The 18,850-nt window shown below is 35.8% G+C and overlaps 2 protein-coding genes across 8 annotated transcripts in view; both read left to right on the top strand.

Annotated features, from left to right (window-relative positions):
- FAM172A (family with sequence similarity 172 member A) overlaps positions 1-18,850 on the top strand; it is a 422,066-nt gene that overhangs the window by 301,077 nt on the left and 102,139 nt on the right. The gene's annotated exons all lie outside the window — the stretch shown is intronic.
- POU5F2 (POU domain class 5, transcription factor 2) overlaps positions 1-18,850 on the top strand; it is a 32,874-nt gene extending 14,024 nt beyond the window's left edge. The window contains exon 1 of the mRNA XM_049648603.1: positions 1-18,850. This exon is cut by the window's left edge and continues 14,024 nt beyond it. The gene's annotated coding sequence lies outside the window, so the exon portion shown is untranslated.

Raw genomic sequence — 18,850 nt, 5'->3', positions numbered from 1 at the left:
CATATTTGGAGAATTGGTAATGGGCTTTTGATCTCCGGAACAGCTCCAAGGACCTGCCTCAGCACCTGCACAGCTGCGTCTTGCACACAACTGCTGCACCTCTGGTTAGGCAAGCACCACGTTGTGTCATTGATCAGCCTTCACATAACTTAAAATGCGATTTTTCCATCACTGGTCCTCTTGACTTGACTATGTAAAGAGAAAAGGCTGGACCTTAGGGAAACTTTGATCTTTAAAGGATTTCAGGTTTTTCAAAGATTTAAGATTATGGGTAGAAACCTTAATAATAAAACCCCCCAAAACTGAGAATTGAATTGCCCTTAGAATTGGGAGAAAACCAACAATGTGGTGTCAGTGCTGAACAGTATCAAATATACAGAGATCAAAGTAACATAAAATCAAGTCAGATATACCATGTCGGTAGCAAAGGTGTCAGTGATACTAGAGTGAAAACATTTTCAGTGGAATGGTTGGCAGAGGCAAAAGTCAAACAGTAGTCCAGAGTCTCCGTATTTACCAAATTTCCCCTAATGTCAATTAAAAACACGAATTCCAGCCACTCAATAAGATCTTCACCATCATTCCGAAATATTTCTTTTATCAAATGTTTCCTTTATCTCATGTTTTCTTTAGACAAGGCAAGTATTCTTAACCTGAAGACGTCGAACCCCTTTACAGTACAGGCAGAATAGTGTGTTTGTACATGTGTGCATCTTTAAAGATGGTGATGATAGCTTTTATCACATTCTCAAAGGAGATGTAGCTCTTTGTAGATCTACGGTTTCAGAATTTTAGAAATACATTCCCTTTGGCCACCTTACTCTCAAGAGTTTTCCCTTGACCCAATACCAGTCTAACAGGTAATTCCTGGTTTTCTTTGAATCTGTATATTCTGGATATCTCTAGCTCAGCGTAGAATAGAGGACCTGAACCACTTCTTACATAAATCTTTCAAATTCAGCCAAATACTCTATTAATTATTGCCTTTATTGTTCTTATACTTTCAGCAGTCTTTGACACTTTAAAGAGTTTCCTATCATAAAGAACAATTTCTCTTGTTCCTAGAATCTTTCCTATCTATTGTCTAAGAAAACTTGAAGTGTTAAGATATGCTCCCTTATTCCAAAACATTATTCTTGAAATATCATCTAAATGTTTTCTATAATTTCATGTTTTTCAAGTATACATACTATACATCTTTGCCTGTTATACTAAAACTACATCAGGAGATTTATTTTTCATTGTAGCCACTTCTGTTTATAGCTTTCTTCTAGAAATTGTCTTGCTTACTAAACAGTATTCGTTTCCTTGGCAGAATCTATTTTTTTTTAGGGTACAAAATTGTATTATCTATGTAAAACAATGTTTTGAAAGTGAAAACTACAATGCCCTCCAATAAAATCCTAGTGGAATATGAGAGTATTTCTTGACAAGGTGGTTGTAAATGGAAAGAATAAAACTTAGGAAAATAAAATTTTGAAGAAGAGAGTCAGGGTGTCCTTGTCCTACCAAATATTATGAAACTACAATAAACAGTATGGTGGTGGTTACAGACAAAACTAACAAACAATTATTTGACTATTCCATTTTGTGGGAGTGTGAATTGAGGCAACCTTCATGAAAGGCTATTGGATAATTCATATGGGAAGTTTTAAAATGTGATTTTTCTTTGGACAATCATTTCAACTTTAATGAATTTTTATAAGAAAAAATTGTATGTGCGTGCAAAATTTAATGATGAGGGTGGTCATTAAAGCATTTTTTTAGCACCAAAAAGTTAGAAACACCCTAAATGTTCAACAAAGGCTAAGTAAATCAAAAGGACCACCATATATGTTAAAAATTGTATTATAGAGTTACAGTTTTCACAAAATTCAGAATAGATTGTTGAGTGAGGCAAAACAGTTTATTAAGCTTTATGATACTTTTTATTTTTTAAGGAAAAGGTGTGTTACATATAGAAATATATACATTAACTATCGTTGGTGATTTTATAAAATTGTTCTGCTATATGTATTATACATAAAAATATTTAAGAAACATTTCTAAAGGAAGGTGCTAGGAAATCTAGGGTTCCTAAAAGTATTCATTCTTTCCAGTCTTTTTTTATCTATAAAATGGTAATTTTTAATTATAAGGCAATTTTATTTCAAAATATTAAATTTGGCCTTTTCATTTTTAGTCAGATCTGTAGTTTCTTTAAAAAGAAAGGCAGTTCTCTAAACGGAGGAGTATTGGGATATATCAGAGACACATTGCTAAAAATTAGTTTTTTCCTTTAAATCAGATGCCCATTAATGTTAAAGAGCTGTAGTATAGCTTAGTGAGTGAAGACACCTGCCATATGTCTGTTTTCCTGCACAACATGGTAATTTACAATTACAATCAGTGTGTTTATATACCTCAGTGGTGTTAACCCATATTTAGAATATAATATAAGCCCAAATCATCTTCATGTTTCTGAATGTTTACTTTTCAATTTTAAAAACCATTTCAAAGTATCAAAATCCTGTTTTTATCACAGTAGAATCCTCCTTGCTTGTCGTATTTGAAGAAACCAAATGAATATAAATAAGATCCATAGACTTCTAGGTTTGAAGGCAGGGTCAGTTCCAGTGATTACAGCCCCAGCCAGGTGAAAGCTGAACTGTCATGAAATGAATCTACCCCTATACCCAGTAAAATCCTTAACGCAAAGCATTAGCATAATCACAGTTACACCAGTGAATAGAAACGTTACCAGACCATCTTGAAGAGACTGTGTTGTTTACCGGGGCTATCTTCAGAAAACAGTGCAGCACATCAGTGTGTTGGGCTGCTGCCCTGCCACCTCACTTTTAGCTCGGAACCCTGCTGTGAATTCTGCTACAGACAAAATTAGCTACTTTGGCATTGAACTTGGGCTTTTTAGACTTTCATCCCCCAGTTTCCAACAAAATGATGAAGTACCAACCAACTTCACTTATTACTGTTGACTCTGCTACTGACTGCCTGCCAAAGACTAGGGTTGGAAAAGGAAGAATTGAGGCCTTCCTGAGAATTCACTACATTTTGGATTCAATATTCGTTTCTAAAACTGTACAACCTGTTATATCTCTTCTTTTTCTCCAAAAGAGTAACTGCATTGTTTAATAATTAGTCTTCTTCTTCCCCCCAGGATGTATGGTGTAGAACTCCTTTTAGTTGTTGGTGCAATGGCCAGGGCAGTGTATAAGATGCTTTAAGTTGATTTATTATCTTAAAATGGATGATTATGTTCCTAGAACAGCTGTAAAACTTTGACTATTATTGACTGAGTAGTGGGCAAATCTTAATATATACCTTTTTGTTAAAGGAGAGTTTGGTTCAGTATACCATGTCTTAGTTTGCCAGGGCTGCCGTAACAAGTACTCCAGCTTGGGGAGCTTAAAGAACAGAAATTTATTTTTTCACGGTTTGGAGTCTAGAAGGCTGTGATCAAGATGTGAGCAAGGTTGGTTCCTTCTGAGGGCTATGAGAGAAGGATCTGTATCAGGCTTGTAGAGGCCCGCCTTCACCCTGTGTCTTCACATTATCTTCCTTGTGTAGCTACCTGTGTCCCAATTTCCTCCTCTTATAAAGACTCCAATCATTGGATTATGCACTTGGATTATGCATTGGATTAAGACCTCATTTTAACTTAATTATCTCGGTAAATATCTCCAAATAAAGTCTAGGGTACTGGGAGTTAGGACTTCAATGTATGAATGTTTGTGGGGAAACAATTCAGCTCATAGCACCAGCCCAATTAAAATTTCAACTAGATTTAATTATTTGCTTCTGTATTCATTCAGCAAATATTAATTGAATGCCCTATATAACAAGTAGTGTCCTAGGTGCTAAGATGCAATGGTGACCAAAAATAGGCCCATCGTAACCCTCAAGGAGCTTAAAGTATGGTTAGGCTTGGACGTTAAGCAAATAAACTTGTGATTGCAACTTGTAATAAATACCATGGGGTTATCAGATATTGGGGGAAGGTCTTCATTTAGATTTTATTTATAGTCTTTTTATAATATGTATTGTCTCTGATAACACCAGTGTTAACAAATATTCTAAACCAGAGGGACCTACCTGCAGTGGGAGTGTGGACCTATAACCAAGCCATAGTTAGGGACACAGGCATTCCCAGATTAAAATCCCAGCTCAGTAACCTACAGTCTCTAAGTGAGTTATTTCTTTCAGCTCCTTTTTCTCATGTGTAAAATATGTCTAGCAATCCACAGGGTGAGAGATTTGATAAAAGCATAAAATAGGGTAATATAGAAAGAACCCCCTAGGACTTCCCTTTAATACAGTAGGCACTCAATAATTTTTCCCTCCATTGTGTTTCCACTCTACTTGTCTGTGCTTTATTTATAGCTCATAAGTCATTCCTTTGCATCCCTAGGAACTTTCACATAGTGGGTGCTCAACAATTAATAGCCAAAAGTGAATAAATGAGAAAACAGAAAAAGTAGAAACAGTAGTCTCAGTTGCCAGAAACCTTACTATCTGATATTAGGAAACAACTTTCAAAATTGTAGTAACTGGAAAATAGTCATAAAGTCCATTTCCTCAGTTCTCAAATGACAACTAGGTAAAGGAACAGATGATAGTTTTGACTTGAAGGGTATAGATGAAAGCTTTTTGAAAACCCATACAGTGTTAAGTCACTGAAAGGAATGGTCTCTGAACTCATTTCTAGCCTGTAATAATTGTATGAATCTCCACAAATAAGAACAAAACAATGCACCACAGACTGAATATGGGAGCTAGGAGACAGACTCTAGGAATGGACCGAATAGGGTGACACTGATCTTCCTACTATGATTCCCATTTAACCTCTCTATTCTGATATACTGTGGCTCTTCCAAATGTAGCCCAATCCTGCCTTTATACATACTATAAAATGTTCACACCCTCTAGCTTTTTGGTTCAAAACCTACTGTATTCATTTGCTAGGGCTGCCATAACAAAGCACCACAAACTGGGTGGCTTAAAGAACAGAAATGTATTGTCTCACAGTTCTAAAGATCCAAAGTCCAAGATGAAGGTGGGGGCAGGATTGGTTCTTTCTGAGGGCTGTGAGGGAAAATCTGTTTCAGACCTCTCTCCTCAGCTTGTATGTGGCCATCTTCTGTTTCTTGTCTCTTCATAACATCTTCCCTCTGTGCATGTCTCTGTGTCCAATTTTCCTGTTTTTATAAGGACACCAGTCAGATGGGATTAGGGCCCACCCTAATAATGTCATTTAATTTAATCACCTCTGTAAAGGCCCTGTCTTCAAATAAGGTCACATTCCGAGATACTGGGGTTAAGACTTCAAAATACACATTTCAACAGGACACAATTCAACCCATAACACCCACCACTCCTGATATAGAGAAAATGTAAGTGTGAGATGTGGGGGAGGTATAGGAAGGCAAAGAGACTTGTTTATTTTTTTCTACAAAAGAGTTAAATAAGAGGTGGCGTGATAGAAAGGAAAGAACATTACCCATAGAGTCAAACTGCTTCGGATCTGCATCCTGTCTCCAGGCCATTCACATAGACAGATCACCACTCTAAGGGAACATTTCAGAAAAATAACATTTCTTCCATCCCAACCAATAACTTTATGGGCTAAAGAATTACAGTAGCTATTTACTTGTATCTATTTTGGGAACAGAACAATTGAAATCTCCTCAGTGAGTTTGAGCAATATTATCTTAGGAAGAAAATTTTGAATATTTTCTGTTCCAGTGCTGGTTGGGTTGCAAGAAAGGAAAAGAAAGAAAGAGAGACAGAGAGGGAGAGAAAGAGAAAAGAAAAGAAAAGAGAAGAAAAGAAAAGAAAAAAGAAAGGAAACAAGAAGGGAGGAAGGGAAGAAAGAGAGAAGGGAGAGAGGAGGGAGGGAGGGAGGGAGGGAGGGAGGAAGGAAGGAAGGAAGAGAAAATTTTGGATATTTTGATAAAGATGATTCTCACTCTCTCCAGAAAAATTGATATGTGAACCTATTGAGAAAGCCCTGTCACTTTCCACTAAGCATTGCCAGCCACTAATTTCATCAAGCTAATGTAACAGGACAGTCAAGTGACTTGCCTTTAATTTGTTATGATTGTGTTATATTGATGAAAAGCAGAGCTAAAACAGCTGATAGCAAGTGTTTAGACACTGATTGTTTTAAGACTACTGCTAAATCTAAGTAGACACCGAGTAAGTTTTCTCAGTACAGGAAGTGTAAATCATTCTTTCTGTAATAGTAACTCATTAAGTACATGCAAATACTGTAGATTATTACCTCATTTCACACATATTTTTATTGCTCTTCTCTGTCTGTAAATATGTATTACCTTTGAGATTTAAACTAAAGAGAAGTGGGAAAAGACTTACCATACAGGAATTTATTGTGTTCTTTTCTCTCCTGAAGAAGCAATCACACCAACACCATAGGTAGAAAAGAACATTTTGCTGTTTCTGTGTCACATCATTAAAGTAGTTAATCTAAAGCCATAAATTTTTGTCTTCTGGGCCAAGAAATTTTAAGCAAAATACTAACAGAAATGTTATGGTTTTAAATGAGAAGTGAAAGAATCTTTATCCTTTTTATTTGAGTTTCCAGAAATGGCACCCTCCATAAAAAATTATATCATTTTTATTTTTAAACTGAGTTTCTTGCATTAGCCAGTAAACAATTTATTTGGTGAACATTCTCTGTGCACATATATACACCATGTGAACATTTAGGAAACAGAAGGTACTTGAATTTGTGAGATTTAAATATTTTCTCACAGTTGATCCAGTGATACTGCAGTTGAAATAAAACCACATATAAATGAAATACCACTTTCTACTAAAAAGCTAGTATAGATTTTCTATCATTGTTTTAATGAGGACAATAATGATTCCATGTATTCAGTGGAATATCTCATAAATCTTTAGCATGTTTATCTCCATGTACATTCTAAGATTCACCCATAAAACTCCACCTGCCCCAATCACAAATACGCATGTATAATTACATGATCTGACTACATGTATTTTTATATTCTTGCAAATATTATTAAATTTATAGAGCGATGATTTCATTTCTCACTGTTCTGAAAACATGTGCACATATATACTGATATTCATATAAATACAGTATATGAAATAAGAGCTACATAGATCAAAAGTAATGCACCATAACAAGGCAAGCGAAAGGCGAACACTGAGGATGGCAGCTGTTCACCATCTTCCAGACATCCTTGCTGTAGCCCACAGATCAACTCCTGCTCTTCCTCCAGGTTCCACATTCTTACATTCCCATAAGCCATTGCATTATACTTCTGTACTTCCTCAGTGACTGAGTATCTACTAAGCACCTATTAGGGGCTAAGCACTGAAGACTCAGAATTAGACAAGGAACATATAGGCTAGATTGAGTAAAGAAGTGAGAAAATCAAAAATCACCTCAACAGGTGGCCCATATTAGAGGAATGGGCAAATGAGCAGCACAGAGAAAGGAGCACATAACTCACTGAGGGATATCCAGGAACGTTATTAAGAGCCAGGACAACCTGAACTAAGACTTCACGGGTAACTAGGAGTTGTTAAGTGGAGAGTATGAGAACCAGGAGAAAAGACCAAAAGTCAGGAATGAAAGGAAAAGTGAAAAGAGTTTTTTTTGACAAAAAATCTAGGCTATGATTAGTTACTGCAATTCAGAGTTAAATGTAGTGGTTACAATCCTGGCAGCCATAGCAAAAAAGTTACATAGGTCTCAGTACTTATGTACCTTAGTCTCAGTTGAAGCTAATTACATGAATCTTCCAGAATGTATTAGGAAAAATATTTTATTTTTGTTTTTATTATTATTCCAGTATAGTTAACATACAGAATTATATTAGTTTCAGGTGTACAATATAGTGATTCACCGATTCTATGTATTACTCAGTGCTCATCAAGATGAGTATTCTCTTAATCCCCTTCACCTTATTTCATCCGTCTCCCTACCGCCCTTCCCCTCTGGTAATCCATCAGTTCTGTATTTTTGTATCCTTTGGGTAAGTACCTAATAGTGCAATTGCTGGATCATAGGGTAGTTCTATTTTTAACTTTTTGAACAACCTCCATACTGTTTGCCAGAGTAGCTACACCAGTTTGCATTCCCACCAACAGTGTGAGAGGGTTCCCCTTTCTCCACATCTTCACCAACGTCTGCTGTTAACCAAGTTGTTCATTTTAGCCATTCTGACAAGTGTGAGATGGTATCTCACTGTAGTTTTGATTTGTATTTCCCTGATGATGAGTGATGTTAAACATCTTTTCATGTGTCTGTTAGCCATCTGGATATCTTCTTTGGAGAAATGTCTGTTCATGTTTTCTGCCCATTTCTTCACTGGATTATTTGTTTTTTGGGTGTTGAGTTTGAGAAGTTCTTTATGGATTTGGGATACTAACTCTTCATCAGATGTGTCATTTGCAAATATCTTCTACCATTCCATTGGCTGCCTTTTAGTTATGTTGATTGTTTCCTTTGCTGTGCAGAAGCCTTTTATCTTGATGAGATCCCAATAGTTCATGTTTGCTGTTGTTTCCCTTGCCTCTGAGACATGTCTAGTAAGAAGTTGCTGTGGCTGAGATCAAAGAGGTTGCTGCCTGTATTGTCCTCTAGGATTTGACAGTTTCATGTCTCACATTTAGGTCTTTCATCCATTTTGAATTTATTTTTGTGTATGGTGTAAGACATTGGCCTTGTTTCATTCTTCTGCATGCTGCTGTCCAGTTTTCCCAGTACCATTTGTTCAAGAGACTTTTTTCCCAATGGATATTCTTTCCTGGTATTTTGACAGGGATTGCATTAAATGCATAGATTGCTTTGGGTAGTGTAAACATTTTAACAATATTTGTTTTCGAATCCATGAGCATGGAATGTTTTTCCATTTTTTGTATCATCTTTAATTTCTTCCATAAGTGTTCTATAATTTTTAAACTACAGATCTTTTATATCTTTGGTTAAGTGTACTCCTAAGTATCTTATAGTTTTGGGTGCAGTTGTAAATGGAATTGATTCTTTGATTTCTCTTTCTATTGGTTCATTATTGATGTATAGAAATGCAACAGATTTCTGTATGTTGATTTTATATCCTGCGACTTTACTGAATTCGTGTATCAGTTCTAGCAATTTTTTGGTGGAGTCTTTTGGGTTTTCTACATAGAGTATCCTGTCTGCAAATAATTTATCTGCAAATAATGAAAGTTTGATTTCTTCCTTGCCAGTTTGTATGCCTTTTATTTCTTTTTGTTGCCTGATTGCTGAGGCTAGAACTTCCAATAGTATGTTAAATAACAATGGTGAGAGTGGGCATCCCTGTCATGTTCCTGACCATAGAGAAAAAGCTCTCTGTCTTTCCCCCTTGAGCATAATATTAGCTGTGGGTCTTTCATGTATGGCCTCTATGATGTTGAGGTATGTTCCATCTATCCTACTGCTGTACTTTCTCAAATGTTTTTTCTGCATCTATTGAAAGATCATATGATTCTTAGCCTTTCTTTTATTAATGTGGTTTATCACTTTGACTGACGTGCAACTATTGAACCACTCTTGCAGTCCAGTAATAAGTCCTACTTGATTGTTGAACGATTCTTTTAATGTACTATTAGATTCCATTTGCCAGTATTTTATTGAGAATTTTTGTATCCATGTTCATCAACGATATGGGCCTATAATTCTCTTTTTTAATGTGGTCTTTGTCTTTTTGGAATCAAAATAATTCTGCTCCTGTAGAATGAGTTTGGAAGTTTTCCTTCAATTTCTGTTTTTTGAAACAGCTTGAGAAAAATAGGTATTATCTCTTCTTTAAATGTTTGATAGAATTCCCCTTGGAAGCCATCGGGCCCTGGACTTTTGTTTTTTGGGAGATTTTTGATTACTGATTCAATTTCTTTGCTGGTTATGGGTCTGTTCAAATTTTCTATTTCTTCCTGTTTCAGCACAGGAAGTTGATAGTTTATATGTTTCTAGGAGTTTATTCATGTCTTCCATATTGCCCAATTTGTTGGTGTATAATTTTCATAATATTCTCTTACAATTGTATTTCTGTGTTGTTGATCTCTCCTCTGTCATTTGAGATTTTATTGATTTGGGGTCCTTTTTGGTAAGTCTTGCTAGGGGGTTATCAATTTTATTAATTCCTTCAAAGAATCAGCTCCTAATTTCATTGATCTGTTCTACTGTTTTGTTTGTTTGTTTCTATATTATTTATTTCTGCTCCAATATTTATTATTCCCCTTCTTCTGTCTGTTGGCCTTAGGCTTTATTTGTTGTTCTTTTTCTAGTTCCTTTATGTGTAAGGTTAGGTTGTGTATTAGAGATTTTTCTTGCTTCTTGAAGTAGACCTGTATTACTATATACTTCCCTCTTATGACCAGTATTGCTGCATCCCAAAGGTTTTAGACTGTTGTTTTTCATTTTCATTTGTTTCTATGTATTTTTCTATTTCTTCTTTAATTTCCTGGTTAACCCATTTATTCTTTAGCAGGATATTCTTTAACCTCCATGTATTTATGGTATTTCCAATTTTTTTCCTGTAGTTGACTTCAACTTTCCTAATGTTGTCTTCAGAAAGCATGCATGTATACCACTTCTCTATCCATCCATCAATGGTCACTTGGCACTGCTTCCATAATTTGGCAATTGTAAATAATGCTGCAATAAACATAGAGATACATGTATCCTTTTGAATTCGTGTTTTCATATTCTGTGGCTCAATACTCAGTAGTGGAATTACTGGATCATATGGTAATTCTACGTTTAATTTTTTGAGGAACTTCCACACTGTCTTCCAGATTGGCTGCACCAGTTTCCCACCAACAGTACACAAGGGATCCTTTGTCTACACATCCTCGCCAGCATTTGTTCCTTGTGTTTTTGAGTTTAGCCTTTTTGACAGGTGTGAAGTAATATCCCATTGTGGTTTTGATTTGCATTTCCCTGATGAGTGACATTGAGCATCTTTTCATGTGTCTGTTAGCAATCTGTATGTCTTTTTTGGAGAAATGTCTGGTCATGTCTTCTGCCCATTTTTTAATTGGATTATTTGGTTTTTGGATGTTGAGGTTTATAAGTTCTTTATATATCTTGGATAACTAACCCTTTATCAAATATGTCATTTACAAATATCTTCTCCCATTCAGCAAGTTGTCTTAGTTTTGTCAATAGTTTCCTTTTCTGTGCAGAAGCATTTAATTCTGATATCACATTTAGTTTCTTAATCCATTTTGAGCTTATTTTTGTGTGTGGTGAAAGAAAGTGGCCCAGTTTCATTCTTTTGCATGTAGTTGTCCAGTCCCAACACCATTTGTTGAAGAGACTTTTTCTCATTGCATATTCCTGCCTCTTCTGTCGAAGATTATTTTACCATATAATCATGGTTTTGTTTCTGGGCTTTCTATACTATTCCATTAATCTATGTGTCCTTTTTTGTGCTCATACCATACTGTTTTGATTTCTACAGCTTTGTGGTGTAACCTGAAACCTGGAATTGTGAGACCTCCAGTGTTATTTTCCTTTTTCAAGATTTCTTTGGCTATTTGAGATCTTTGATGGTTCCATATAAATTTTAGGTTTGTTTGTTCTGGTTCTGTGAAAAAAAAACTGTTGGTGTTTTGATAGGGATTGCATGAAATTTGTAGATTTTTTTGGATAGTATGGACATTTTGACAATATTCGTTATTCCTATCCATGAGCATGGAATATTTTTCCACGAGAAATATTTTCTTAACGTTAAATGTAAAGATTAACATATCATTCCTCAGGTGACAGTGAGCAACACAATAGATAATTTCTTTAATTATATTATTTTTGTTGATATTGTTAGTTAAGAAAAAAAAAGTTATTCTTCATGTGGCTGGTTTTTATATTGACTGATGACAAATAGCCTAAGCCTTATTACTAAGATTTGAGGTTTTTAAGGCCTTCCTTCTGAGAACTAGAATAGTTTAGTATAGTATTGATATAAAGCTTCCTGATGGTTTGCCTTGACACTACTGATTAGCAAATCTACAGAAATTAATAGTCAGCAGATCTGCTGGCCTGTTGTTCTCTAGAGTCAATTGCCGCCACGAGGCTTTTGATAAAAAAAGGTATTTCCTTTAAGCTTATTATGATATTATAAATACTGAGAAGGTTTCGGTTATTGAAAAAAACTATAAGGCACCAAAGGAAATGTGTTACGTAGTAGTAGCCTAGTTTCCTTTGTTTGCAAAAATACATTTGATTAGAAACTCAAGTTGACTGTCATGGAACAGTTCTACTGTCTCTGCCCATGACACTAGAGATTGAATAGGTGTCTAAATTTGTGTACCATATAATTTAACTATGAAAAATAATTAATCCATCTGTGTTTAATTCTCATGTGAAATAAAAATGACTGCTATAACATACTCCTGTAAAGTCATTCTTAGAACGCCCTGAAAAAAAAAAATCCTCATAAAAATCATTGCAAAGTACTTAGGAAGCCATAAAGAACAATGCAGTGCTTCATAATGCTCTTTTTTGTAAAAAACAAACAAGCAAACAAACTTTAAATAAGTCTAATGTTGCTTCCATCCATAAATACTGAAATGCTTTCACATATAGTAATTCTAATAAAACTACCTAAAATGAGTCCTTAGTATCAACGTAGAATTTGAAGACTGAATATTTTTCCCAAATCAAGCAAACTCACCAGTTTCAGAGCCATCAATAAACACATGTGTCTTGACATCCATGCTTTGTCTTTAAATACCAAGTGATACTTTTTTTTTTAATTCAAATTAGTTAACATACAGTGTAGTCTTGGCTTTAGAAGTAGAACCCAGTGATTCATCTCTTGCATATGATACCCAGTGCTCATCCCAACCAGTGCCCTTCTTAATGCTGATCACCTATTTAACCTACCCTCCACCCAGCTCTCCTCCAGCAGCCCTCAGTTTGTTCTCTATTTAAGAGTCTCTTATGGTTTACCTCCTTCTTTCTTTTTATCTTATTTTTCCTTCTCTTCCCCATGTTCATCTGTTGAGTTTCTCAAATTTCACATATGAGTGAAATCATATGATACCTATCTTTCTCTGACTGACTTATTTTGCTTAGCATAATACCCTCTTGTTCCATCCACATTGTTGCAAATGGCAGGATTTCATTATTTTTCATTGCTGAGTAGCATTCCACTGTATAGATATACCACATCTTCTTTATCCATTCATCAGTCAGTAGACATTTGGGCTCTTTCCATAATTTTGTTATTGCTGATAGTGCTGCTATAAATATTGGGGTGCATGTGCCCCTTTGAATCAGCATTTTTATATCCTTTGGGTAAGTACCTAGTAATGCAATTGCTGGGTTATGGGGTAGTTCTGTTTTTAATATTTTGAAGAACTGGGACACCTGGGTGGCTCAGTCAGTTAAGCATCCAACTTCAACTCAGGTCATGATCTCACAGTTTGTGAGTTTGAGCCGGGCTCTATGCTGACAGCTCAGAGCCTGGAACCTGTTTCGGATTCTGTGTCTCCCTCTCCCTCTGCCCCTCCCCACTCACACTGTCTCTCTCTCTCTCTCTCTCTCTCTCTCTCTCTCTCTAAAAAATAAATACACATTAAAAAAAATTTTTTTAATATTTTGAAGAACCTCCATACTGTTTTCCAGAGTGACTGCACCAGTTTGCATTCCTACCAGCAATACAAAGGGTTCCCCTTTCTCTGCATCCTCACTAACATCTGTTGTTTCCTGAGTTGTTAGTTTTAGCAATGTTGAAAGGTGTGAGGTGGTATCTCATTATGGTTTTGATTTGTAGTTCCCTGATGATGAGTGATGTTGAACATCTATTCCTGTGTCTGTTAGCCATCTGGATATCTTCTTTGGTGAACTGTCTATTCATGTCTTCTGCCCATTTCTTCACTTGATTATTTGTTTTTTGAGTTTGAGTTTGAGAAGTTCTTTATAGATTTTGGATACTAATCCTTTATCTGATATGTCATTTGCCACTATCTTCTCCCATTCCGAAGGTTGACTTTTAGTTTTTTTGATTGTTTCCTTCATTGTGCGGAAGCTTTTTATCTTGATATGGTCCCATTATCAAGGGTTCATTTTTCTGTTTATTTCCGTTGCCTCCAGAGACACGTAAAGTAAGAGGTTGCTGTGGCCACGGTCAAAGCGGTTGCTGCCTGTTTTCTCCTATACAATTTTGATGGTTTCATGTCTCACATTTAGGTCTTTCATCCATTTTGAATTTATTTTTGTGTATGGTGTAAGTGACACTTTTTAGCCTAAGTTATTTCAACAGACAAATTTTGTGGGGTTTTTTTTTTTGGTTTTTGTTTTGTTTTGTTTGTTTTTTCAATCTTATTTGTTTTGAGAGCGAGAGAGGGAGAGAGAGCACGAGCAGAGGAGGGGCAGAGAGAGAGAGAGGATCCCAAGCAGGCTCTGTGCTGACAGCCCCAATATGGGGCTCGAACCCATGAGCTGAGCCATAAGATCATGACCTGAACTGAAATCAAGAATCAATTGCTTAACCAACTGAGCCACCTAGGTGCCCCACAGGCAAATTTTGTTTAGAAAACAGGCCAGAAATCTTTTAGGATCCAGCACTGATAGGTCTATTTCTTATGAATATGTATTACTTCTGAAAATCCCCAAAGTATGTATGATTAAATAGTTGTTAGGTGAATAATTTTGAGACATTTGCTTATGGTATCAGATTCATGTCTAATGCATTCCATGAGGCCATTGCCTTTTCAGACCCTTACTACCAACAGAGAATAGCCAGAGGTAGATAGCCTAGTTACTTAAGGTTTCTAATAGTTAACTATGTGGGAATTTAATAAGGATATTTAGAAAGTGGAAGGTAAGTAATCATTCTGAGAACACAGGTATTTTTATTGGAGTTGTTTGTAACTCGAGGTGGACTTATAGTTCATTCAAATCATAATGCGAGATGACAGGTTTTTTTCCTAGTCCATTTTTACAATGGTTTACATGTTAAAGTGCAAGCAATATGAAAATTCATTCTGGAAAAGCACTTGTTGCCCAGTGCCCATGGCCTTCTTACCCAAGAGAAATAGCTGCACCTAGCTCTCAGTTGTTTATGAGTGCATTGTTTTTTCAGGGAATTATCTGCAGTAAAACCATCTTTGGTTAGCATTCCTTTTTTTTTCCCCCAGTACATTTCTGTGCCTCTTTTTCCCAATATTATGCTCATGTATTTTCAGCAAATGTAAACTACTTTTAGTTGTGCCTAGAAAAACATAGTAAGGAGAATAAGCTCCTTCCCCTCTCCCACTGCCCTCCTCTCTTCATTATGTAAATATTAAAAAACTGAATAAATATTAAATATTAGAAAACTGAATATGAATTATTTTGGATTACTTACCTGTGTGGTTATCTGTAGCACTTACTTGGATAATTCAGACCCTTCTTGCCCTTAAACACATATTAACATTTTGCTGCCTGACTAGCTCGGTTGGGAGAGCATGAGACTCTTGATTTCAGGGTTGTAAGTTTGAGCCCCGTGTTGGCTGTAGAGATTACTTAAAAACATGTATTAACATTTTTTTAGATGCTACTATTAAAATGTACTGTATAGTTATTTCACAGATTCAAATATGTACACATGAATTCAAATATGCACACATGAATATCATTCTCACATTTTATAGAAGTTGAAAAAAAAAGAGTAGAATACAATCTAGTCTTTTAAATTACTGTGTTAGTAGAGACTTCCTTCATTATAAGTCGCATTACTCCTATTCAAACTTCTTAGCAAACAAAAGTAATTTAATGATTCATGTAAATGGAGAAACCCAAGGGTAAATCTACTTCTGGTACAACTAGATATTGGGGCTCAAACTCTGTCATCCAGACTCTCTCTCCATCTTCTTCTCTACTTTTCTTTGCCATTTGGCCTCATTCTTTCTTTCTTAAAACAGGGCTTTCTCTCACCGGGTACAGGGAGGGTAGATATAAGCAGATGTAGCATCTTCTATTTAGCAATATCCCAGAGAAAAAGTGCTAGCATCCGAATAAGAATGTTAGTGAAAATTATTGGCCCTGCTTGGGTACTATGATGATCCCTGAACTAATCACTGAAGCCAAAGAGATTGAATAGTAGGACTGGCTGTGATTGGCCAGCCTGGCCTAGCCATGTCTTGAAAGGGTTGGGGCTGAGCATGACATTGTAACTGTTAGTCCAACAAAAACTATGTGAATTGAAGAGGAGAGCTTTCCCAAAGAAACATTTTGGATATGCCCCATAGTTGTCTAGTTTCTTGGAAAACGTAATGTACGTGCCACAGTCAGATGCTTATGTTATCTGATGTAGAGAGAAGAGAAAATGTGGGGTGACTAAATACAGAAAGATCCTACTTTTTAAGCTCTTGAACTGATCTGTCAGCAGATTATTTTCCCATTTGTGATTTTGAAATAGATCTAAATGTTCATACAATGCCCTGGGTCATCTTGCTGCACTTACCTTTTACTGCATCAAGCCTATGACCCACTATGTGGAGGGCCTACTTGCACAAGTATTCATTCCAGCTAGTACCTTCAAGTTGTAAACGAATGGTGGTCCCATTCATTTACCCACCTGTATCCTAAGATAGCTTAGCAGTGGCTGTACCACAGAACGGTTTTAACATTTGCACATACACAGACTTCATCCACTGGTTGTTCATGTTAATCCTACTTTAGCAATTGCTGCAATAAAATTAATCTTTTCAAAGGAAAGCTTCTGATGTTTTGGGGTTATTTCCCCCAGTTTTTAATTTCTCTCTTGGTTATACTTTTATTTGGTATCTATCTTTTAGCATGTAATAGAACACTGTAATACTCTTTTTTATGGAAATTACTTGAGATTAGGAGGGTCCTACATACTTCTGACAAAATTGTCCATTAACTGTCACAGACAAATATATTATGGCTTATTTTTTTAAATAAGTGAAAAATAAAAATCTAGGACCTATTTTGTTAGTCATAAATTATTTTTATATCTAATTGAAATGAATTCTTACAATCTGTTTGCTTTTGTTCTTTTCCCCAGTTCTGATATTTTATTTCTTATTTCCCTAATTATTTTATTGGATGTGATCTTCTTGTCATCTGCCTTAAATCCTTGGTGGAAAAAAGTAGGAATATTAGTGAATCAGTAAATTACCCAAGCAAACCAAAATTACCAATGTATCAGTTGCTCTTCGTCCACTTCTGCCCTCAGAGAAGATAAAAAATATATGGTCAATGTCCTCTCAATGCTTTATATTCAATAAAATTTGTTACCTCGTGACTAGATTTCAAAATTAGATTGCTCTTACATACAAACATACTCATTAAGTGCATTAATAGGCAAGTCTATTATAAAATATTGTATTTCACTGATTACAAGATGCAGTTGTAACTACATAACATACAAATATATCTTGCAGTTAGTGTCATAAGAAAACATTGTGTCAGGAGCGCTGGGTGGCTCAGTTGATTGAATGTTGACTTCGGCTCAGGTCATGATCTCATGGTTCGTGGATTCGAGCTCCACGTCGGGCTCTGTGCTGACAACTCAGAGCCTAGAGCCTGCTTTGGATTCTGTGTCTCCCTGTCTCTCTGCCCTTTCCTCAACTCACACTCTCTATGTCTCTCTCTCAAAAATAAACATTAAAAAAAAACAAAACAAAACATTGTGTCATAGTTTAATTGGCAGTGTTTTTTTCTTCCTAAGTGGTATGGGGAATAATGACAAACCTTAAAATTAATGGCATTTTGAATTTGATGACACATAGTGCTCTAATTATCCTTCTTCATTATCCTGAAGAGTTTCATTTACGTGAAAATTCTGCCGATCGACATCTTTTAAGAAGTCTAGGTTTGGCTTAAAGATTCCCTTTTGGGGGTGCCTGGGTGGCTCAGTCGGTTAAGCGTCCGACTTCAGCTCAGGTCACGATCTCACTGTCCGTGAGTTCGAGCCCCGCGTCGGGCTCTGGGCTGATGGCTCAGAGCCTGGAGCCTGCTTCCGATTCTGTGTCTCCCTCTCTCTCTGCCCCTCCCCTGTTCATGCTCTGTCTCTCTCTGTCTCAAAAATAAATAAACGTTAAAAAAAAAATTTAAAAAAAAAGATTCCCTTTTGTAAAGCTAAGTTTATTTTTGTAACGTTAATAGTCACTTCCTAATGTATCTATTTTATAAAATATAAATTTTGTTGCTGTATTTCTTAATTCGGAGCACGCTTACATTAACAACACCATTCAGCCATCCTTTTCAGTTCTTGTTGTATGTACAAAAACCACTGGTGTCACTTAGATATTAGTAATTCATTTTTAAGATTTGGATGTAATTTTATATGTTTCATTCAAAGTGAAGACAGTGTAATATTGAGAACCTGCAACTCTTATATGTGAAACTATTTACATTAATCTCGATAATTCAGTTATGACTCTCTTGCTTTAAATCTCTTTGGTATGTTTCTGTTCTGATTTAGTGCCTGGTTTAAAGATTAATGTTACAGGGTAATTTACTGCAGCTCCACAGATGGTATTTGAATCTTCATAAATGGGCTTTGGAATCTGTGCACAGTTCCATATAATGTTAGGTTAACATCAGTGTAAATGTGGAACTTAAAACGATTCTAAAAAATCGTGATAGAAATTTCATTATTCCTTTTCTAAAAACCATAAATTTTGAGGGAATTTCATGGGCAAAGTATTTTTACTTCAGTAGTGTGGTTACGATATAACTAGCCCCTTATATTTGAAATCACCAGCCCCTGTATGTTGAAAATAAACATCAAAAATAAGCTACCTTGTTTTAAACCATTCTGAAATTCTCGTCACAGGAGAAGTTACTGTTCTTATTTTTACAGCTTCCTATATGAAA

The sequence above is a fragment of the Panthera uncia genome, assembly GCF_023721935.1.
Source record: "Panthera uncia isolate 11264 chromosome A1 unlocalized genomic scaffold, Puncia_PCG_1.0 HiC_scaffold_17, whole genome shotgun sequence".
Classification (NCBI taxonomy): Eukaryota; Metazoa; Chordata; class Mammalia; order Carnivora; family Felidae; genus Panthera; species Panthera uncia.
Note: the sequence above shows the minus strand (reverse complement) of the source record. Positions and strands in the feature narration are given on the sequence as shown.